This window comes from Macrotis lagotis, chromosome 8 (assembly GCF_037893015.1).
Source record: "Macrotis lagotis isolate mMagLag1 chromosome 8, bilby.v1.9.chrom.fasta, whole genome shotgun sequence".
NCBI lineage: Eukaryota > Metazoa > Chordata > Mammalia > Peramelemorphia > Peramelidae > Macrotis > Macrotis lagotis.
In genome coordinates this window covers 11,258,970-11,284,150 of record NC_133665.1, presented here as the reverse complement: position 1 = coordinate 11,284,150, position 25,181 = coordinate 11,258,970, and the positions used below count along the sequence as shown (strand labels likewise).

The 25,181-nt window shown below is 35.0% G+C and overlaps 1 long non-coding RNA gene across 3 annotated transcripts in view; it reads right to left on the bottom strand.

Annotated features, from left to right (window-relative positions):
- The window catches only part of LOC141495244 (uncharacterized), a 170,417-nt gene that overhangs the window by 5,640 nt on the left and 139,596 nt on the right, over positions 1-25,181 (bottom strand). For 2 of the 3 annotated variants that reach the window (XR_012470707.1, XR_012470706.1), the window contains exons 2-4: positions 5,186-5,242; positions 2,670-2,784; positions 611-641 (exon numbers count right to left, since the gene is read on the bottom strand). This is a non-coding gene — a long non-coding RNA (uncharacterized LOC141495244). Of the gene's footprint in view, positions 1-610; positions 642-2,669; positions 2,785-5,185; positions 5,243-12,106; positions 12,478-25,181 lie in introns of those variants that run through there. The other variant, XR_012470705.1, reaches the window with a different exon arrangement.

Sequence of the window (25,181 nt, the reverse complement as noted above, 5' to 3'; positions counted from 1 at the left end):
AGTTTTGTGCAAGATTAAAAAAAAAAACATATGTAATTAAAATATTTCCTAGGATATTTGTAGAGCTCTAACTAGTTTCCAGGAGTCTCATCATTTGCCCTTCAGTCATATAAGAGTAATAATATGGTAACTAAAATCCAAATTCTAAAAAATAAGAATTGTTAGGTACTGCTGTGTATGGGAGCACTGTAAATTATTTTCACTTGGTGTCCTTGAGCACCAGAGCCTTATCTTGCTAAGTGCCATGGGAGTGGGAATGGATTAGAGATTTGGAGAGGTATTTAAGCACTGGTATTTGGTTCAATAAACCAAGCACTTGGAGATCTTGATGGAGTACTTGTCTCCTGTCTCCCTTGTCATCCTTGTCTCTCAACCCTTCAATGCTCATCTGAGGAAGATTGAGAGAGTCCAGAAAAAGACTCAACAAGGAATGACATAGGAAGTCTCAAAGTAGTTAAGCAGTTCTAATAAAAGAAGTAAAGGAAGAGGTTAGGAGTGGAATATACACTTTAGAACAGAAACTGAGAAACTTTAACAAATCAGCAAACATCTTGGGGAAAAAAAGATTAGAAGAAATTCCACTGGAAATAGAGATAAAAGAAGCTCTTACCTAGTACTGGAAGCCAGTAGAAAATCCAGATCTAAAATATAAAACATATTTTTATACATTTCAGAAGGCTATCTCTTCTAACTGTGATATAGAGAAAGAATACTGGGCAGGCAGGAGTTATGTCACCAGGATTTTATTACTAGCTTAGTTCATAACTAGCTATGTGACTTTAGGCAAGGTACTTAACCTTTCTGTTGCAATTGATTCATCTTTAAAAAGAGGATGTAGATGTCATCTCTGTTATATTGAGAATCAAATGAGAATGCTTTCAAAAGAGATTTGAGCCATATAAAGGTAGAATATGAACATTATTATCATCATTATCTTTATTATTATGTATAAATACCTTCTCTAATAGCTTCCTGAAAGAAATATTTTAATCAGAGCAACCTAAACAAACCAATTCTCATTTTAAGTTTCGAAACTGCAGTATCAGATTAGCCTGAACCTGGAGTGGGGAGATAGTTTCTAAAATTTTTTCCAGCCCCAGGTGCTTCCCTACTGCTGTCTTCTTAAAGATAAGGGCCAGCTGCCACTTTCTGAGTGCCCCCTAGGGACTCCCAGCAAGAGAGAATTGGGTCCAGGAGAGTGTAGCTTCATAGTAACTGAATTTCTTCTCCTTAACCTTCCCCAAGTCCTTAGAAGAGAACTGCAGTTTTGTTCTAAGGACTGACATCCCTACACTGTTTGAGAAATAATTGTGTTCCAGGAGAATTGAGTTCAATTCATACCCCCTGAAGATCCAGGAAAAGCTAGCCCTATCACTTATTCTAATCTATAGAACTGTTGGCAGTGTGTTCAATAGAAAACAATCTATATTTATTATCAATGCTGTTAAGATTCAAGAGGGCACTGTCTCTGCAGTCTAATCAGTAATTTGCTATTAGAAACGAGGAATAAAAGTTAAAGGATCTGATGGGTGCATGGAAAGACTATCATCATGGAAAGATGGAAGTGCTTGTACTCTAGCTTTCTTTTCTGACACCCAAAATATATAAAATGCTAACTAGTTGCAGGAAGTCTCATCATTTGCCCTTTAAGCATATAAATTTTTAAAACCTAAGTTCTCTTTTAAGTTATATAGCTACTATTCTTATGCAAAGTATCACTTATTTTGTAGCTTACACTCTTAAGGGTTGCCTAATCCCTAGGACACTGACAGGTTGAATAAAGATGGAGGGGAGGGAGGCTGGTTTAGAAGGAAGACTTCCTAATTTTGAGACAAGTTCTCTATCCACTGTGCCAGGATTTCATCAACTGGAGGTCTCATCTGCTTTCATTTCCCTTCTTTAGAAAAAATGCCCTTGTTCTGTGTTCCTTCATCTTAGATGCCTGAAAATTCAATGGCCTAATTTGAGCTAAAAATTTTCTGGCTAACAATGGCTTAGGGTGTGGTGGGTCAGGGTCATATAATACTGGGGAAAAAAGCCCAGGACTGGGAGTTAGGAGAGAGTTTATTCCCAGCTTCTACAACTTCATGGTTATATGACTTTAAGAAAATCATTTCACTGCTCTGAACTTCCAGTTTGATTATCTGCAAAATGAGGAAGGGAGAGGTAAAGGGAGTATTGAAAAATCTTCTTTAGTAGTTGTGAGTGGATTATGCTGTGAGATTTCTTACAGGGTCTTCCCCTCCCCCCCACCTTTGTCCTTCCTCCCTCCTCCTGCCTTACTGGACAAACAGTTCTTAGAAAGCAAGTGAATGAACATTATTCAGAATGTACCTTACCTTATCCATTTACCATATGTCCATTAGTAAGCTGGGCCTAAGGCACAATTATGTTTTCATTTAAAATTGTTTATTTGCTCCCCAAATCACTGCTTTGAATTAGATTTCATGTCTAGAATGTCAGACTACATTCTCAGATAATGAGAACAAGATCAGTGGTGGACTAATCTTGCATTAGGGAGCCTATATGTCTCTTCTGCTGTTTGTACTCAGCACCTTCCTCCACTATACACATGGTGTAGTTGATGCCTGCTTCCCATGGGAATCAAATAAAAACTTTTCCCTTCACACCTTGCGAGATCTCTGAAATTTATTGGATGGGGTACATACCACACAGTTGTGATGCAATGTGCTTGAATTTTAATTTCAGAAAAACAACAGGTACAAAGGATGGAGATGTGGTTACATGTGTCCCAAAATAAGAGAGGACTTAATGGATGTAGACCTGAAAAAAAAGGTAAGGTGAGACTCAGCCAAGGAAAAATGTCAGCCTAACCCAAACTGACAGTTACAAAAGGCATTCCATATTGCCAATCAAATATTTAAAAGAACATACAGTATAAACACATATGCAGAAGAAATGTGATGTTTTTTATTCCATATTTGGGCTCCTGTCCAAACCACATAATATAAAGAAAAAGGCAGTCCACTTGGGGAAAAAATTTCTAAGAATATTTTGTTCAAACTAGATTCCTCCCTCCCTCAGCCTGATGCTTCAAATGATTTTACAATTTTAGAGGAACTGGAGGAAACCCTCTAAGTTTTAGGTTTCTCTTGCCAGACCTGCTTCTTCTTCAACAGTCTGACTATTCTGGTCACTTATCTGATTTCCAGAATATATGTACACAGATAAATACAAAGTCTACATAATGTAGAAAGTTGATGTGTTGTAGTAGATGAATTTGGTCTCAGAATCAGGAAGACCTGAGTTCAACTCTACTTGTGACGTTGACCCTAAGCAAGCCACTTAACAGTTGGTGCCCTTAACCCAATAAATGGCCTTTATAAACAAATTGTTCTGGAAAGAATTGCAAAGTATTCACAATCATGTAAAAGATGCTCTAAATTACTACTAAATCAAAACAATCCTGAAGTTTCTCCTCACTCACCCTGAAAATTGGCAAGAAAACAAAAAGACGCAAAAAAATGACATGAGACAATTTTGGAAAGGTTGTAGAAAGATAAGTATCCTACCATAATGTTGATAAAGCTGTGAAGTGGTACAAAAATTAAAATTATGCAAATGAGATGACTAAAACTGTACACACATTTGAACCAGACTTTATTTCTGAGTATAAATATGTACATACATGTGTATGTATGTATGTGTGTATGTATATATATATATATATATATTGAGTATAAAAGTAAAAGAAAATTACTTATGCTGTATATGCTAAAATTTTTATAGCAGCAATTCATTGCCCTTGCAGATTAGAAACAAAGTAGATGGCCATCACTGGGAAATGGCTAAAAAATGCAATAAATAAATACATGCTGGATGACTACAGAAAAGCATGGAAAGAACTACATGAGCTGATACAGAATAAAATAAGCAGAACCAGGGATAGCATTGTACACAGTAACTACAATATAAATGGAAATAACTACAGATCCAAAAAAATCAAAAGTAAATGTAACAAAGTTATAAAGATCAAGGAGGACTCAAATGAAGATATATAAGCAGACACATTTAACTCTCCCTATCCGACTTTATAGAGGTGAGAAGTATATTGGAGTTAAACATTGCACATGTCTTCAAATTTGTTCAATAGATCAATCAGTTGTTGATTTTTTTCTTACATAAATAAGTTCTTAGATGGAATGGTTCTCTTGGAGGGGGAGGAGGAGGAATTTTTGAAATAAAATGATGACATAAGAAACAGATGACATCCATTTTTTTTAATAGTTACTATCGATTTATTAAAAGAAATGGATGTAGCTGTGTGGCCTTGGGCAAGCCACTTAACCCCATTGCCTTGAAAAAAACTAAAAAAAAGAGATGGATGATTAGGCATCTGCAAAGGTGACTTCAACTTCTATATCTGATTCAATGCTAATAGAAGTGATCTGTTTAACAATTTAAGAAAAGGCTATGTTGGGGCAGCTAGGTGGCATAGTGGATAAAGCACTGGCCTTGGAGTCAGGGGTACCTGGGTTCAAATCCAGTCTCAGACACTTAATAATTACCTAGCTGTGTGGCCTTGGGCAAGCTACTTAACCCCATTTGCCTTGCAAAAACCTAAAAAAGGGGGGGGGCTATGCTAATCAAGGGGGCTTTTGTAGATTCTCATCTGGAATAGATCCCAAATTTTTTAATCTTCACTTCAAGGAGTTTTTCCTGGTTGTGAAGCAAAGAGTCTTGGTGGACATTTGAACAGGTCCCTTCACTTTCAGGTTCTGTTCTTTGATTTCTCGAATTAGATCAGCAAACACTTTCTCTAGTGACTTCACATTGCAGCTGGTGAGGGTGACACACATACACACACACACACACACACACACACACACACACACACACACTCACATACACACATACACAGAATAAACACTCTGTCCTGAGCATTTATTAAGGTCAATTCAAGAAATCTTGGAAAATAAGTCTGCTAGAGTAGACAGAATTCCAAAATGTTGAATCACAAGACATGGAATGAAAAACCAGTACTGATGCTAATTTCCTGTGTGACTCTCAATAAATCATCCAATCTCCCTGAGCCTCAATTTTGTCAAATAGAATTTCTTTTATCAGGAATATTTTATTTATTTTGAGTTTTACAATTTTTCCCCCTTTCTTGCTTCCCTCCCCCCACCCCACCCCCCAAAGAAGGCATTCTTTTAGGCTTTACCTTGTATCCATGTTATACATTGATCTCAGTTGAATGTGATGACAAAGAAATCATATCCTTAAAGAAGAAAAATAAAGTATGAGATAGTAAAATTACATAATAATACAAGGGTTTTTTTTCTAATTTGGAGGTAATAGTCTTTAATCTTTGTTCAAAGTCCATAATTCTTTCTCTGGATATAGAAGGTATTCTGCATTTCAGATAGCTCAAAATTGTCCCTGGTTGTTGCACTGATGGAATGAGCAAGTCTATCAAGGTTGATCATCACCCCTATGTTGCTGTTAGGGTCTACATTTTTTTCCTGGTTCTGCTCATCTTACTTAGCATCAGTTCATGCAAATCCTTCCAGGCTTCCCTGAATTTCCATCCTTCCAGGTTTCTAATAAAACAATAGTGTTCCATGATATACATATGCCACAGTTTGTTAAGCCATTCCCCAACTGAAGGACATTCACTTCATTTCCAATTCTTTGCCACCACAAACAGGGCTGCTATGAAGATTTTTGTGCAAGTGATGTTTTTACCCTTTTTCATAATCTCTTCAGGGTATAGACCTAGTAGTGGTATTCCTGGATCAAAGGGTATGCATATTTTTGTTGCCCTTTAGGCATAATTCCAAATTGCTCTCCAGAAAGGTTGGACGAGTTCACAGTTCCACCAACAATGTATTAGTGTCCCAGCTTTCCCACATTCCTTCTGAAGTACAATATCAATGTTTGTGAAATTCCTGTATAGACAGGGGTCCCTGACATCCTTCTGGGTCCTGAGAAATTCCTTAGAAATATAACTTTGGCTAGGTGCCTTTGGGTCTGTAAATAGTCTGAATAGGACCCAAGGGGTCACAGATATACCATAAAATTGTCTAAATATCTACAAAGCACCCTTCTTAGCCTGATTATCTTGCTATATCTTTAAGATTCCTGCTTCCTACCAAGACTGCCTCCCCTTCTCCAGATGTGACTGGAGCCATAAGATAGTAAATTTACTCTCTCGAACTTTTGGGAACCCCATGAATATGTGACTCCCTCCATCTCATGAAACAAATTCAAACACCACAAAGACCCTGACCTTTTTTTTATCTAACTGCTGCCTTTGCTTCTGTATCCTGCATGCTCTCAAGTACCCCCTCCCCTCAAAAACACTATAAAAAACCTATTCCCTGAACACTCAGGTACAGTCTGATTTGGGTATTCTTTATCCTCAGACACTCCCCAGGAATATTAAAGATCTTCAAACTTAACAAATTCTGGTCTCCGTCTCGCTATTTAGGCACAACACTTCCAACACTGGCCATTGTGATCTTTCTGGTCATATTGGCCAGTCTGAGAGCTGTGAGGTGGTACTTCATAGATACTTTAATTTTCATTTCTCTAATAAGTAATGATTTAGAGCAATTTTTCATATGACTATGGATCGCTTTGATTTCCTCATCTGTAAATTGCCTTTGCATATCCTTTGTCAATTGGGGAATGGCTTGTTTTTTTGAAAATTTGACTCGGTTCTCTGTAAATTTAGGAAATAAGTCCTTAGTCATAAATACTAGTTGTAAAAATTGTTTCCCAATTTACTACATTGCTTTTGATCTTGGTTACAGTGGTTTTGTCTGTGCAAAAGCTTTCTAATTTAATGTAATAAAAATTATCTAGTTTATTTTAAATGATGTTCTCCATTTCTTCCTTGGTCATAAACTTCTTTCCTTTCCATAGATCTGACAGGTTAACTACTCCTTGATCTTTTAGTTGGCTTATAATATTTTTTATGCCTAATTCCTGTATCCATTTGAAACTTATCTTGGTATAGGGTATGAGGTGTTGGTCTAATCTAAGTTTCTTCCATACTAACTTCCAATTTTCCTAACAAGGTTCATTGAAGAGAGAGTTTTTATCCCCAAAGCTGGCCACTTTAGAATTTGTCAAACAGCAGATTAATCTTTTCCTGCACCTAGTCTATTCCACTGATCCACCACTCTATTTCTCAGCCAACACCAGACAATTTTGATGACTTCTGCTTTATAATATAACTTTAGATCTGGTAAGGCTATGTCAACATCTTTTGCACTTTTTTTCATTGAATTCCAGGAAATTTTTGACTTTTTATTTCTCCATCTGAATTTACTTACAACTTTTTCTAACTCATTAAAGTAATTTTTTGGAATTTTGATTGGTAGGGCACTAAACAAGTAGTTTAGTTTTAGTAGATTGTCATTTTTATTATATTAGCTTGACCTATCCATGAGTAATTGATGCTTGCCCAGTTACTTAAACCTAACTTTATTTGTGTGAGAAGTATTTTGTAATTGTTTTCAAAAAGTTTTTGAGTCTTCCATGGCAAGTAGACTCCCAGGTATTTTATATTGTCTGAGGTTACTTTGAATGAGATTTCTCTTTCTAGCTCTTTCTGCTGTATCTTGCTCGTCATATATAGAAATGTTGAGAATTTAAGAGACTGTATTTTATAGCCTGTGACTTTGTTAAAATTGATAATTATTTCTATTAGTTTTTTAGATGGTTTTTGGGGATATTCTAGGCATACCATCATGACATCTACAAAGAGTGAGAGTCTCTTCCTTCCCAATTCTAATTCCTTCAATTTCTTTTTCTTCTTTAGATTTTTGCAAGGCAAATGGAGTTAAGTGGCTTGCCTAAGGCCACACAGCTAGGTAATTATTAAGTGTCTGAATCTGGATTTGAACTCAGGGACTCCTGACTCCAGGGCCAGTGCACTAGCCACTGCACCACCTAGTCACCCCGAAGCTAACATTTCTAATGCATTATTGAATACTAGTGATAACAGGAATCCTTTTTTTCACCCCTAATCTTACTTGGAATTACTCTAGTCTATCCCTGTTGCATATAATGTTTGTTGTTGGTTTTGGTTAGATACTACTTTTTATTCTAATGAACAATCCATTTTTTCCCTACATTCTCTACTCTTTTTTGGAATGATTGGGCTGTATTTTGTCAAAAGCTTTTTCAGTATCTATTGATATAATCCTATGATTTCTAATCAGTTTTGTTATTAATATAATTAATTATACTAACAGTTTTCATCATATTGAACTAACCCTACATTCCTGGGAAAAATCCTACTTGGTCACAGTGTATTATACTAGTGATAACTTGTTGTAATTATTTTGCTAAGATTTTATTTAAGATTTTTGCATCTATATTCATCAGGGAGATAGGTCTATAATTTTCTATCTCAGTTTTAATTCTTCCTAGTTTAGGGATCAGCACCATATTGATGTTGTAGAAAGAGTTAGGCAGAATTCTGTCTTCACTTATTTTTCCAAAGAGTTTATATATAATTGGAACCAATTGTTCCTTAAATGTTTGATAGTATTCACTTGTGAATTCATCTGGCCCTGGAGATTTTTTATAGAGAATTCAATAATAGTTTGTTGAATTACTTGTTCTGAGGTACGGTTGTTTAGGTATCTAATTTCCTCTTCATTTAACCTGGGCAACTTATATTTTTGTAAATATTTGTCTATTTCACTTATATTGTCAAATTTTTTGGCATAGAGTTGGGCAAAATAATTCCAAATTATTACTTTAATTTCTGCCTCATTGGTGGTGAGTTCATGTTTTTCATTTATGATACTAGCAATTTGGTTTTCTTCTTTCTTTTTTTTAAATCTAATTGACCAGAGGTTTATCAATTTTATTGGTATCTTCATAAAACCAACTCTTGGTTTTATTTATTAGTTCAATAGTTTTCTTTGCTTTCAATTTTTGAATTTCTCATTTAAATTTTAGAATTTCCAATTTGGTATCTAATTGAGGGTTTTTAGTTTGTTCTTTCTCTAATTTTTTAGTTGCATGCTTAGTTCATTGATTTCCTCTTTCTCCAATTTATTCATGTAAGCTTTTAAAGATATAATATATCCCCTGAAAGCTGCCTTGAGTGAATCCCATAGGTTTTGGTATGTTGTTTCATTATTGTCATTATCTAGGATGAAATAATTATTTTTGTTCTATAACTCGTTGTTTGATTCACTCATTCTTTAATAGGAAGTTATTTAGTTTCCAATTAGTTTGGGGTCTATATCTCCCTTGCCCAATATTGCATATGATTTTAATTTCATTTTGATATGAGAAAGATGTATTCACTATTTCTGCCTTTCTGCAATTGATCATTAGGTTTTTATGCCCTAGTACATGGTCAATTTTTGTGTAAGTGCCATGTACTTCCTTTCTATCTCCATTCAATTTCCTCCATAAATCTAGGTTTTCTAACAATATACTTACCTCCTTAACTTCCTTCTTGTTTATTTTATAATTAGATTTATCTAAATCTAAGAGTGGGTGTCTGAGGTCTCCAACTAGCAGAGTTTTGCTTTCTATGTCTTCCTGTAGCTCCTTCAACTTCTCCTCTAATAATTTGGATGCTATACTATTGGGTACATACATATGTACCTTTCAGGAGGATATAGTTTCCTGCCTTATCTCTAATTCTATCTATTTTTGCAGCTGCTTTGTCTAAGATAAGGAAAACTATTGATATTTTTTTCACTTCAGCTGAAGCAAAATATATTTTACTCTATATGTATCTTACTTCTTCAAATGAGTTTCTTGTAAGTGGCAAATTGCAGGATTCTGGTTTTTAATCCGCTCTGCTATTCACTTACTTTTAAGGGAGAGTTCATCCCATTTACATTCAAAGTTATAATTGTTAACTCATTATTGCCCTCCATGCTATTTTCCCTTTATATTTTTCCCTTTTTCATTTTATCCATATTCCCCAGTATTTTGTTTCTGAATACTGCCACCTTTACTGTGTTTGCCCTCCTATATCAAACCCCTCCCCTCTATTTCCCCTTTCCTTTTCCCCCTTGTTTCTACACTTCTTTCTGTTAGTTACCCTTTTTTCTCCCCTTCTGCATCCACCCTACCTTTTTTTGCCTTTTAATGCTTGAAAGGTAACATAAGTTTCTTATATTAACTGAATGTGTGTACGTTAACTTAAAGTCAAGTCTGATGAGAGGAAGAATCAGATGGTTCTCACCTCCTCCTTTCTTCCCTTCTACTACAATAGGTCTTTTGTACCTCTTAATGTAATGAGATTCAGTGAGATTCTATCTCCTCCATCCTCCTGGTCTCCTTACTGTCTCCCCCTTTTTAATGAGGTATTGGGGGCTTTTTAATGGGTTTTTTGGCAAGGCAATGGGGTTAAGTGACTCACCCAAGGCAACACAGCTTGGAAATTATTAAGTGTCTGAAGCCAGATTTGAACTCAACTACTCCTGACTCCAGGACAGGTGCTCTATCTACCATGCCACCTAGCCATCGATGACGTATTGTTTTTAAATCATTCTATCTGAGTCACAAAAGTCATGAGTGTCCATCACTTCTGTCTAAGTATATTCTCTCTAATAGAGTTACAATTATTGAGAGTTATTAGAATCGTTCTCCCAGGTGGAGATATAGCCAGTTTCATGTTATTGGATAGCAGGGTTTTTGTTTCCTTTAAGCTCCCCCCTCTTTTTTTTTAACATTTTAATGGGACTTTTGAGCCTCCTGTTTTGATGTCCAAATTTTCTATTTAGCTCAGATCATTTCATCAGGAAATATTGGAATTCTCCCATTTTGTTAAATGTTCATATTTTTTCCTGGAAGAAAAGGCTCAGTTTTTCTGGATAGTGGATTCTTGGCTGCATACCAAGCTCCCTTCCTCTTCAGAATATCTCATTCCACGCCCTTCAATCCTGCTGATGCAGCCAAGAAATGCATAATCCTTACTGTGGTTCCTTGGTACCAAAATTGTTTTTTTTTTTTCTGACTGCTTGTAATATTTTCTCTTTTATCTTATGGTTCAGGAATTTGACCACAACATTTCTTGGGGTTTTCATTTTAGGATCTCTTTCTGGAGGGGATAGATGTATTCTGTCAAAAACTATTTTGCCCTCTGTTCCATGATATCAGGGCATTTTTTCATCACTAAATCCTGCAATATTAATTCCAGGCTTTTTTTCTCTTCAGTGTTTTCAGGAAAACTTTAATTCTCAAGTTGTCCCTTCTCAATCTGTTTCTCAAGGTCAGTGGTTTTGTTGATGAGGCAGTTTACATTTTCTTCTATTTTTTCTTCTTTTTGGTTTTGTTTAATAGACTCTTGCTGTCTTATGAAGTCAGTTTCCACAGATTCCATTCTTTTTTATAGAGAAGAATTTTCTTCATTTACCTTTTGCAACTCATTTTTCCAATTGGTCGATTCTATTTTTGAAAGTGTTTTCCATTTGAACAGTGGAGGTTTTGAGTGAATTATATTCTTTTTGCATTTGTCCAATTGTATTTTCCAACTATTTGTTTTCTTGTAGCAGGATGTTAATTTTCTCTCCCAAATTTTCCGATTGATTTTTAAACTCCTTCCTGATTTCTTTGAAGAAGTCTTTCTGTGTTGAAGATTAGATTATATTATCCTCAGAGGTTCTAGGTCTCTCTGAATTAGGGTCTTTTCCCTCTAGGAATTTTTCATTATACCCTCCTTTTCCCTGACCTTTCTTCATTTTCCCAAAAACTTGGGTTGGTGAGGGGTTGGTTCACAGAGGTTTGGTATTGAGATTCCTAGAGGCTTTATCAATGGGTTTAGTCACTCCAAGTGAGCCAGCCAGTAGGCTAGATTGGTTGCTTTCTCTGGAGTGTTGGTGACCTTGATTTGAGGCCCCTTGGCCTGGGGGGGGTGGTTAAAGCTGTTGAATGCTTTTATCTTTGAAAAATGTTGGACTTTGCCCTAGGGCAAACTCTCCTTATTTACAGCTGAGGGAACTCTGCTGCTCACATCTGAGCCTGGGATGGAGGTGAGCTATAATTGTGTTTGTCATGGGAAGAGGCTTAGGCTGAAATGAAGGTATGGACTCTATGTTCCTCCAGACCAGAGGAGCCCAGACATCGATGTCTGCAGTTCTCCTGCACTGGAACTTACCCTGCAGCCTTGATGTCCAGTGCCACAACCAATGCCTCTGCTCCGCAGTTGACTCTGCTTCTGTGGCTGATCAGGCCAGAACTGCTCTCAGGCTCTTACTACATCCTTTCCTCCCAACAGAGTCTACTTTCTGCACCTGGGCTCATCCACAATACCTGAAGACAAACCTTGAGGTAGATGTTCTTCTTCTAGCTTCTCTTTCTGAGTTTTGTCAGTCAGATTTCTCTTAAGAGATTTGTTTCTATATCTTTCTCTGGAGTGTCTGTGACCTTGATTGAGGCCTTCTCCTTTTGCTTGAATGGAGGAGTTCTTGCCTATTTTAATAGAGGGGAAGAAGGGAGCAGATGAGAAACACCTGAATCTTCTTCTCATCAGACTTTCATTAAAGTCAACCCATACATACTCAGTTAACTTATAAAACATCTAACCTTTCAAGTATTAAAAGGGGAAAAGGGGAGGGGGAGTGGAGAAAGGGAAGGGGAGTGGGGGGGAAAGCAGAAATAACAAAATGAAGTGAAAAAGAGAAAGGGCAAAGAAAGGGGAGGGGTGATATAGGAGGGCAAACACACTGAAAGGGGTGGTATTCAGAAACAAAATACTTGGGAATATGGATAAAGAGGGGGAGGGGGAAAATACACACAGAGGGAAGATAGCATGGAGGGCAATAAAGAATTAGTAATCAGGGGGCAGCTAGTTGGCACAGGGAATAGAGCACCAGCCTTGGAGTCAGGAGTACCTGGGCTCAAATCGGACCTCAGACACTTAATAATTACCTAGCCATATGGCCTTGGGCAAGCCACTTAACCCCATTGCCTTGAAAAATTAAAAAAAAAGAATTATTAATCATAACCTTGAATGTGAATGGGATGAACTCTCCCTTAAAACGTAAGCAAATAGCAAAGTGGATTAAAAACCAGAATCCTACAAGAAGCTGCTTACAAGAAATTCATTTGAAACAGAGAGAGATATATATAGAGTAAAGGTAAAAGGTTGGAGCAAAATATATTTTACTTCACCTGAAGTAAAAAAAGCAGGGGTAGCAATCCTTATCTCAGACAAAGCAGCAGGAAAATAGATAGCATTAAAAGCTCTAAGGAAGGAAACTATCATAGACAATAAAGTCATTTCAATACTGAATATATTTGCAGCCAGTGGGATAGCACCCAGATTCTTAGAGGAGAAGCTGAAAGAACTGCAGGAGGATGTAGACAGCAAAACTCTGATCTAAATAAAATGAATCATAAAATAAACAAGAAAGAAGTTAAGAAGGTAAATAGATTTTTAGAAAAATTAGATATGTTAGACTTATGGAAGAAACTTAATGGGGATAGAAAGGAAGATAACTTTTTCTCTGCAGTGTATGGATCTTATATAAAAATTGACCATGTACTAGGACATAAAAACATAATGATGAACTGCAGAAAGGCAGAAATAGTGAATACATCTTTCTCAGATCACAATGCAATAAAAGTCATATGCAATACTGGGCCAAGGAGATATAGACCCAGAACAAATTGGAAACTGAATAACCCCATTTTAAAGAATGAGTGAACCAAAAAAAAACAAATTATAGAAAGAATTAACCATTTTATCCTAGATAATGATAATAATGAAACAATATACCAAAACCTATGGGATTCACTCAAAGAGGCTCTCAGGGGATATATTATAGCTTTAAATGATTACATGAATAAATTGGAGAAAGAAGAAATCAGTGAACTAAACATTCAACTAAAAAATCAGAGAAAGAACAAATCAAAATTCCCAATTAAATAGCAGATTAGAAATTCTAAAAGTTAAAAGAGAAATTAATAAAATTGAAAGCAAAAAAACATTGAATTACTAAATAAAGCCAAAAGGTGGTATTATGAAAAAAAACCAATAAAATCGATAAACCCCTGGTCAATTTGATTTAAATAAAGAAAGAAGAAAACCAAATTGTTAGTATCATAAATTTAAAAGGTGAACTCATGACCAATGAGGAGGAAATTAAATTAATAATCAGAAATTATTTTGCCCAACTCTATGCCAATAAATTTGGTGATCTAAGTGAAATGGATAAATAATTACAAAAATATAAGTTGTCCAGGTAAAATGGAGAAGAGATTACATGCCTAAACCACCCTATCTCAGAAAAAGAAATTCAACAAGCCATCATTGAACTCCCCAAGAAAAAATCTCCAGGGCCTGATGGATTCACAAGTGAATTCTACCAAACATTCAAGGAACAGTTGGTTCCAATTCTGTATAAACTCTTTGGAAAAATAAGGAAAGATGTAACTCTGCCTAACTCTTTCTATGAAACCAATATGGTGCTGTTACCTAAACCAAGAAGAGTCAAAACAAAGAAAGAAAATTACAGACCTATCTCCCTGATGAATATAGATGCAAAAATCTTCAATAAAATCTAAGCAAAATGATTACAAGGAGTTATCACTAGGATAATATATTATGATCAAGTAGGATTCATCCTGATTGCAGGGTTGGTTCGATATTAGGAAAACTGTTAGTATACTCAGTCATATCAACAACAAATCTATCAGAAATCATATGATCATATCAATAGAGGCTGAAAAACTTTTGACAAAATACAGCATCCATTCCTATTAAAAGCACTAGAGAGTGTAGGAATAAATGGACTATTCCTTAAAATAATTAGCAGTATCTATCTGAAACCATCAACAAGCATTATGTTCAATGGAGAGGCACTAGAGGCATTCCCAATAAGATCAGGGGTGAAGCAATGGTGCCCATTGTCACCACTACTATTCAATATTGTATTAGAAATGTTAGCATCAGCAATTAGAGAAGAAAAAGAAATTGAAGGAATTAGAATTGGGAAGGAAGAGGCAAAACTCTCACTCTTTGCAGATGACATGACCTACAGAATCCCAAGAAATCATCCAAAAAGCTACTGGAAACAATTAATAATTTTAGCAAAGTTGCAGGTTATAAAATAAACCCTCATAAATCCTGAACTTTTCTATATATGTCTAGCAAGATACAGGAGGAAGAGCTAGAAAGAGACATCCCATTCAAAGTAACCTCAGACAATATAAAATACTTGGGAGTCTATTTCCCAATACAGACTCAGAATCTTTTTGAAAACACTTATAAAGCACTTCTCACACAAATTAAATCAGATTTAAATAACTGGGCAAATATCAACTGCTCATGGATAGGTAGTGCTAATATAAGAAAAATGACAATTCTACCAAAACTAAACTATCTGTTTAGTGCCCTACTAATCAAAATTCCAAAAAATTACTTTAATGATTTAGAAAAAATTGTAATTAAATTCATATGGAGAAATAAAAATTCAAGAATTGCCAGGAACTTAATGAAAAAAAGGGCAAAAGAAAGTGGCTTAGCCCTCCCTGATCTAAAATTATATTATAAAGCATCAGTCATCAAAATTGTTTGGTATTGGCTAAGAAATTGAGTGGTGCACCAGTGGAATAGACTAGGTGAAAAGCAAGAGGTGATTACAGTAATCTGCTGTTTGTAAACCCAAAGAGTCCAGCCATTGTGATAAAAACTCCCTCTTTGATAAAAACTGCTGTGATAATTGGAAGTTAGTATGGAAGAAACTTAGATTAGACCAACATCTAACATCCTTTCCAAATAGTTATAGGACTTAGACATTAAAAACAATACTATCAGCAAATTAGAAAATCAAGGACTAGTTTACCTTTCAGATCTATGGAAAGGGGAGCAGCTTATGACTAAGGAAGAATTGGAGAACATCACGAAAAACCAATTAGATTTCGATTATATTAAATTAAAATCTTTTTCCAGATAAAACCACTGTAACCAAGAGCCAAAGAACTGTAGTAAATTGGAAAACAATCTTTACAAATAATGATTCTGACAAAGGACTCATTTCTAAAATATATAGAGAACTGAGTCATATTTTTAAAACAAAAAGCCATTCCCCAATTGACAAATGGTCAAAGGATATGCAAAGGCGATTTACAGATGAGGAGATCAAAGCAGTCCATAGCCAAATGAAAAATGGCTGTAAATCATTAATTATTAGAGAAATGCAAATTAAAGCTTCTGTGAGGTACCACCTCACACCTCTCAGATTGGCCAATATGACCAGAAAGGATAATGATCATTTTTGGAAGGGATGTGGGAAATCTGGGACACTATTACACTGTTGGTGGAGCTGTGAACTCATCCAACCCTTCTGGAGAGCTATTTTGAACTACACCCAAAGGGCAACAAAAATTTACATACCCTTTGACCCAGCCTTACCACTACTGGGTCTATATCCTGAAGAGATGGTCAAAAAGGGCAGAAACAATACTTGTACAAAAATATTTATAGCGGCCCTGTTTGTGGTGGCAAAGTATTGGAAATCAAGTAAATGTCCTTCAATTGGGGAATGGCTTAGCAAACTGTGGTATATGTATGTCATGGAATATTATTGTTCTATTAGAAACCTGGAGGGACCAGATTTCAGGGAAGCCTGGAGTGATTTTCATAAACTGATGCTGAGTGAGATGAGCAGAACCAGAAAAACACTGTATACCCTAACAGCAACATGGGAGTGATGATCAACCTTGAAGGACTTGCTCATTCCATCAGTGCAACAATTGGGAGCAATTTTGGGCTGTCTGCAAAGGAGAGTGCCATCTGTATCCAGTTAAGGAGCTGTGGAGTTTGAACAAAGTTCAAGGACTATTCCCTTTAATTTAGGAAAAAACAGATATCTTATTGTCTGATCTTGTTACCTCTTAGAATTCTTGTCTCTTCTCTAAGGATATGATTTCTCTCTCATCGCACCCAATTTGGATCAAGGTACAAAATGGGAACAAAGTAAAGACTAACAGATTGTTTTCTGTGGGGAGGGTGAAGGAAGTACAATTGGGGGGAAAATCTTTAATATCTTTAATCAGACATTATACTAAGCACTAAGGACCAAATTAGCCTGATTCCATATCCAGCTCTCAAAATGCTTTACCACTGGTGGCCTTCTTCTCATTTCATTGAAGCTTTTGCTTCATTTTTATGCCTCTGTTCATACTGATAATTAGAAGATCATTGAACAGAGCTATTTAGATGTTTGAATTTATATAGGAACCTTGTGATGTATAAGATGCTGAAAATGTTAGAGAATAGTTTGAGAGCACTGCAATAGTAGACCCTAGAGTCAGGGACTGATGACTCTAGGGGAAACTAGGTGACTCTGTGATTAGCGTGCCTGCCCCAGAGTCAGGAAGACTCATCTTACTGAACTTAAAATAATCCTTAAACAAGCTGACTTGTCTTCAGTTTCCTTATCTGTAAAATGAGCTAGAAAATGAATCTTTGTCAAGAAAACCTCAAATGAACTCATAAAGAATCATGGATTATAAGACTGAAACAACTTAAGAGCAACAATAGAGTCAGGAATAGTCCTGGGCAATAATTCAGAAGAAGCAAAAATTGTCTTAGATATTTTGTGCCCACTGATTTTGCCTTCACTCTCACCAATTAACAATGCATTCAATTGCAGCAGAAGATAATCTGAGAAATCAATCCATACATGAGATTATAGAATCATATATGCAAAACAAAAAAAGGCCACAAACGTCATCTAGTTCTATCCCCCCAGTTTATAATCAGAATGTAGCAAGTTAGGAAACTGAGGCCCACACAGAGAGTTTAAGTAGTTTGCCAAGATCATATAGGCAAGTAGAATAGCCAAGATTTTGAATTTAGATTTTCTGATTCCAAATCCTATACTCTCATGGCAGTCAAGCTCCAAATACTCTAGGGAGGTCTATTTGCCAATTGTTATGGCATTAACTAAATTAAGAAAAACTAATTTATAAAAGTAGAGAGAAAAAAAATGAAGGAGGGAAATATTTTTTTAAGATACTGAGATACTGTAGAAAACCATTTATGTACTTTGTCAAGATTTCCATAAAATTTAATTAAAGGTTAATTTCAGTTAATTATTTCTTCCCCCCAGGACTTCAAGATAATAAGATCATTTTTGTAACTATATATGGTTTTCAGGTATTTTTGTATTTTAAACAGAGTTATCCTTGGAAGAACAATATTTAAAACCCAAAATAGAGATTCACGGTGAAATTTCAGACTTGGATATGAACTATTTATATAGAAAAGAACTGGACTTGTCAGAAGATGGTTTCAAACCTTGCCCCTGTCATTTACTATCTGGGTGAATTTGAATGAAACTTTTTTCTCTCAGTTTTATTTTCTTTATCTGAAGTATTAGGAGGGGTAAAATGAATAAATGGGCAGCTAGGTGGCACAGTTTTGGAATTAAGTTTGTGAATTGAAATTTGGCCTTAGACATTTATGAGCTCTGTAACCCTAGATAAATCATTCAACCCTGTTTTGCCTCAGTTTTCTCATCTATAAAGTAAACTGGAGAAGGATGTGGCAAATCTTTACCAAGAAAATCCCAAATGGTACTACAAAGAAATGGACACAACTGCAACAACTGAGCAACAGTAAAAAATGTATAAATGATAAAAAAGTAATAAAAGGAAGAAAAAATTACATTAATAGAAAGCATAAAGAAGATTTCATGGATCCTGTAAAGCAAAACAACTCTGAGGTTTCATCTCAATATATTTTTTAGTAAAAATGGCAAAATATGTAAATAAACATCATCTAAGGGACTATCTAGGAAGATAGACATACTTATACAGTGTTGATGAGACTGAATTCATCCAGGATTAATTTAACCAGGATGGGTTAAAATTTGGAATTATACTTTTTATAGTGACTAAAATGTCTATACTCTTTATCCTGGAAATCCCTCTAGGTATATATTCCAAAGAGGTAAAATACAGACAGAAATGTGTATAAGGATATACCAAAAGTTTATAGTAGTTCTCACAGCAAAATATCATGGTCCATGAGTGTAAGGAAATAGTACTAGGTTATAAGAGATGATGATGAATATGAAGACACATAAAGACAAAGCTAACTACAGCAGAGTTCAATCATAAAACTAAAGAACAGAGGAAACTGTGGCAGGGTGACATCATGTTTGTAAGGCTGGGGCAGTTCTGAAGGAAATGTAATGTACATACATATATCTGAGGTTAGTTCTGTCCCCACAAAAATCACTGGATCACATACTGAGTTGAGAAAAACGTAAATTCTACATCATGGAACTTTGAGGTAGAATCTCTGAGGGAGACATCATAAAAAGAGAAAAGTCATAAAATGAGCAACAGAGGAAATAGAAAAAAGGAAAAAAAATCTCAAGAGGAAGAAAATTCAATTAAAAAGCTGGATCACGAGATAATAAAGTAAACAGATCCTTGTTAGACAAAAGTTATGTTTTTGGTTGAGTTACTAAATTATTTTTATTCTTTCTTTTTAAAAATCCTTGTTACATGGTATAGTTGTTTAAATGTGGAGGGGATGGAAGGATATATTTGGAAATGAATGTTATATAAAAACAACCAATATCAAAATAAATAAGCTAAAATTTTAAAACAAAAAGGCAAAAAAGTTTTGGATTAGATAATCATTGAAGTCTCTTCTAGCTCAAAATTTTATATTCTTATAAATTCATAGTCTATAATTTTAGTTACATGTAGAACCAATCTTATAAGCAGGCAAGAAGCTTCTGCTTAATGAATAATGCCATGTTACGTCCTAGTAAAATTTGGCTGCCCTGGTGCAAAGGAGTTTCATTTCTTGTACTTTGGCCTCTTTTGCTCATAGTTTGTGGTATCTTTTTACAGACCGCAAGCTGCCAGGAAATGAACATTGCTAATAAATAAACATATCTGGTACTTCACCATGTCAGGATTATGTTGGGGAAGCTGAAGTAGCAGGGTATCATTCCATCATAAACAATTACTAAGTAGATATTGGTTGCCATTTTCTATTTTTTTTCAGGGCTAATGAGGTCCACCTTCATGATCTGCAAGTATAGCTGCTCATTCATGAAATCATTTAACACAGTATTTCCCCCCATACAGAAATGACTGAACTGAATTGTAATCAGCCTTGAAGGATTGTAGGTTATATTCTGGATCAAAGTTATAGTTATATGTGAAAAAACACATAAAATTTCTCCAGGTCTTTTAATTTTTAATACATATATATATATATATATATATATATATATATATGTGTGTGTGTGTGTGTGTGTGTGTGTGTGTGTGTGTGTGTGTGAAATATGCATACATATACATATAAATGTATGTGTATTTAGGTAAGAACTTAACATAAGCTCTTTAAGAAACAAATTTAGAAAGGGTTGAGATCTCTGAGTATCTTAGATTATGTTAAGTAGTCCCATTCAAATTAAATTTTATTACATTTTGAGCCTTAAAGATTTGAAAAGAGAAATCATGAGTTAGTAAACTCAGATGCCAAAAAAATGTTGTTCATTATTAGGATATAATCATAGAGTTTTTCAAATAACTTCCTATTTGAGTGTGCATAAGGAATCGAATAATAACCTTTCCTGTGGAGCAGCCCATCTAACAGAGAAAAGTTATATGGAAAATAAAAGGAGTTTTTTCCACTATAAAGAAACCCACACAGAAGTAGAATTAGAATGGAGACTCCACACAATGAAGCTACCTGTAGAAAGTTTAAAAGCTTTAATGTTTAAACTATTCAAAAATGAACTAGAACTTTAAAATTAAGAACAGAGGAAGGTGAATCTAGATGTACTTTACTATTTGTTTATGATATGTGATCTGCAACCCTGTCTGAATTCAACTGCACAGAACAAGATGACCTTCTTAGGTTAGACACTTCACGTCTAATATTATCAGCATGTTGCTAATTCAAGCCTTCATTGACACCACCACCTCTTCTGATTTGGGGACTAAAGAGCCATCCTTTATAGGAGACAGAAGCTGAATGTTTTGACTCATTCCACTCTGCAATTTTTGCTTTGCTTGATATCAACTCCTTCCATAAGAAGCACCCATGTTAGGTAGCCCTAGTGTTTCTACATTGCTAACTCTTTTTGCATGTTGAATCCCCCAATTAGATTGCAAGTGCATTAACAGTAAGGTGTTTGTTTTTGTCTATTTTATTCCCAAGCATTAGCACAGAGTACCATTTTATTTTACAGCAAAAACATTGAAATGTTCCAAAAAGTTTTAGTGTAATGCAATATTATGAGATGGAAATAACCCTGGTTTTTCAAAATTTAAAACCAACTGAGTATAATTGTGTGCTGGTTCTGCGAAATTGGAAAGAATTCATACAACTTCAGTTTGCTTTCCAAGAACCAGGTCAGCTAAATTCAGAAAGGTACATCATTAGTAATCTAGCTACTAGGTTATGAATGATATAGTCCTAGTAGCCCATAAAGCAGAGAAAAATATGTAAGGACTCAGTCCTTTGCACTTTTCTGAGAAATAGTTGTGAAGAAAGGAAAGAAGGCAAGAAAGGAAACTAGAGCAGATGAAAGGAGACAAAAGGTGAAAAAGTGGAGAGTGCTAAAATAATGCAACCTTTTGATCAACTACAAATTTTAATTTAGCCATTGGTACTTTATATATAACAAAATTCTTTTGTAAGGACAAAAGGATGAGAAGATAGTGTCTAGGAAGCAAGGATTGCAAACAAGTAGGAACTATATAAAAGAATTCTTCCAGTAACACATAAGAAGAGAAATTCTTCTAACTGATTACCTAACAAGTTAGTAAGATAGCACAAGAAGGCTATTGTCGATGCTAAGGTGGAACTTCCAATTGTTCTTACAGTTCTGGAAAGAAATTTATCATTATTTAAAGAGGATGGTTTCACTCTACCTTTTGATCCATAGAGTTCATTATCAGTCATAATCTCCTTAGAGGTTAATGACAGAAGGCAAAAATTCACAGATAATAAAATATTCAAAGCAGAGCTTATTGTGGTAGCCAAAAGCTGAATACAAAATAGTTATGTATTTCTTAGAGAGAAATAACTAAACAAAGAGAGGTATGAGCATATAATAGAATATTGTTCTACTATAAGTAACAATGAATAAACATTGACAAATCCTTAAAAATTTGGAGAAACTTATATAAACTGATACAACTAAATTAAGGGCAATCAAGAGAATAATATTCATAATAACAACAACAATGAAAGTGGAAACAAAAAAAGCACCAAATGTTAAGAAATTATAACCTTCAAGATTTATCTCAAAAAAAAAGAGATGATGTGATGTCTCCTTCTCCTTCCTTTGCAGAGGTGGGAGACTAGGGGTGTGAAATATTGAATACAATATCAGACTAATTCAACATACTGGTTAGATTTGCTGAACATTTTTTAACTTTTTATATTTGTTATAAGGGATGGCTTTGTGAAAAATGGAGAGTAGGAATACTTTGGTAAATGTAGGGAATGTAAAAACAAAGGATAATAATAATGTTTTTGAAACAGGGACTTGTCAACAGATGTTCAATTCATTAAGAAGTCTGCTATATCTGATGCCAACCCAAAGGATGCTTGAGGAGCTAATTATGGTTATATGTAATAAAGAGCCTTGCATTCCACTTCAGAGTCTGTGTAGGCATTCTATGATTTCTTGATGAAGAAAAACATTTTAAAATAACCACAGAAATGAAATTGAGTGTACCTACAAAACAGTACAAAGGAGAAATGTGACTCTCCTTCCCTCCTACAGTCAATGAAATATAAAAACAACTTTCTGAACTTTGAAGAATCTGGAATGAGATTGGGAGGCTTTCCCCCACTGTAGGCTAACCTACATGTACATGGTATAGAGATAAGCATAAGCCTAGGATGGAGTTGCCTTCTATTTGTGACTTGTTTCACTTGGTACAGAGTCTTAGGGAATCTTGAAAAGTCAGAAAATCACCTTATGTCATGCAATGAGTCAAAGAGAAGATAGCCTTGAAGAATGACTTGCTTGTCTCAGACAAGCATTGAATCATCCCTGTATCTCAGATGTACCCTACAAGTGAAGGAGTGACCATCATCATTTGCTGTATCTAGAAGTGAAGTTGGCAAAAATGTTGGTTTCAACTGCTTTATGTATGAGCCCAATCTCCCCAGGTACTTAAGTGGTAAAAGGGAAAATGTGACTTGATTTGGGAAAATGTTTGTTCCTCTGTTCTCACTATGCCTTCTGAATAAATATCCTTTAATAAAAGTTGATATTGATTTGTTAATTGATATCAAGGAGGAATCAACTGTTTAAATTAATAATAGGTCACTAATTGTTGGTCTTTATAATTGAGAAAATATTAGCTAGAACTGGCAGATGATATTAGAAAACCATAAAGATATGGACATTAATATAAATAGTTTTTAGAATCATTCTTCTGTGATTTATAAGTTCTAGGACCCTGGAGGGGAATATGATAGTCAAACAATGAGACTCAACTTGCTGATAAAGAAGGGTGGGAGTGGGAATTTTGGAAAGTGTAAGTCACAATGCTTTGATCTAGAAAATATCAGTAATTACCAATCCCTATCTACTTTTCCATCTCTACATGTTTATGAAAATAATTATTCAGAAATAGAGCATCCTATTTAAAAGCATGAGAAGGAACAAACAGACTTTTCCAAATGTTATGTAGTAGATTCCATCGTTATTGTCCCTCAATATACACATATGGAGAAACAGAAACAGAAAGTTTAATTAATTTGCTCTGGCTCATAAAGCCATTAAATGTATGAAGTCACATTTAAACTCAGGTTCTCCTGATTTCAGATAAAAGTGCTCTATTCCCTATGATAACTAACTGCTTTATATGAATAAGTCATACAGGTACTACTGTTCCAAATAATATTACAAGGACTTAATCAAATCACTTTACACTGTGGAACTGTCTAATTGAGATCCATGACTCAAAAGAATACAGTTTTACTATGTACATAAGATAATTCAAGTAGATACAGACAATCCAGTAGTATATAGTAGACAAGCCTATACCTAAGTTGTGACACAAAGTAGTATCTATCATTTATATTAATTGTTCATCAGTACATTTATCTTAGACACTGTAGAGGGATTATGAATTGGGTGTCGAACTGAGGAAGAAGAGAGAGGACAGGCATGCTTTTGGAAAATTTTAAAGTGCTTTTAATAACCCCAAGTTTTGCCCAAAACAAAGCTACATTTTAAACATTGAGATTCTTCCAGTTTGTCTATGTGACTCATAGAATGCCACAGTTATCAAAGCTTTAAAGCTGAAGGTCACCCAGTAGAGTGGCATGTAGGAGTATATAATAGCTGCAGTATATAATCAACATAGAATTGTACAAAAACATAAAAGAAAAATATGACCAGGGAAATAGAGAGGAAGTAGCCATATTTCAAGAGTAAGAGATAATCATTTATGTGATTCATTAGTACCCATGTGATGACAGGAGATGTGGACAAAAGCTCCCAGCACATTGGCTGTCCTTCTTAGAAAGGATCAGTGAGAAAACCTGGACAGAATTCTCTTAAGATAACAGGGCAAGGATGAATTAGAATCTGCTCTTTTGAAGGGAGTATCAACATTTATGAGATTAGAGGTTCAATGAAAATTAAGGGTTAAACTTTGTAGATTTTTTTCTCCTAACATTCAATTTGGAGTAGGTATTTAAAGTATTATTATCTTCCATCTTATAGATGTAGAAACTGAGACTCCAAGAAGCTTTAGTTTGTATAATAAGTAACAGAAAAAGCTAAGAGTCAAACTCAAGAAGCCAGATTCGATATCCAACTCCTCTATGCCGCCATTGCCTCTCTGTCCTTTTTTTTGTGAAGTATATACTAACCCCACTCACACACCACTACCATTTTCCAGAACTGAGCTAAGGGATTTATCTATAAAGCTATAAAGGGGAAAGTGGGGTATAAGGGAGTAAGCACTGTGCTTCTCTTCCAGGTAGGATAGATTTGAATTTGAATTTTATCTCATAGTCTTGGTAGCTGTGTAATCTTGTGTAAGTCACTTTGCTTCTCTGAGATTCGATCTCTTCAACCACACACTGAGATTAATAATACATTCAGTAAGTTTTTTGTGAGAATCAAATGAGATATGCTGAAAAGTACTTTGTCAATGATTCTTTGTAAACTCAATAAAAGACTGATATACAGAGGTGTGAGTACAAGTTCTCCTGTATA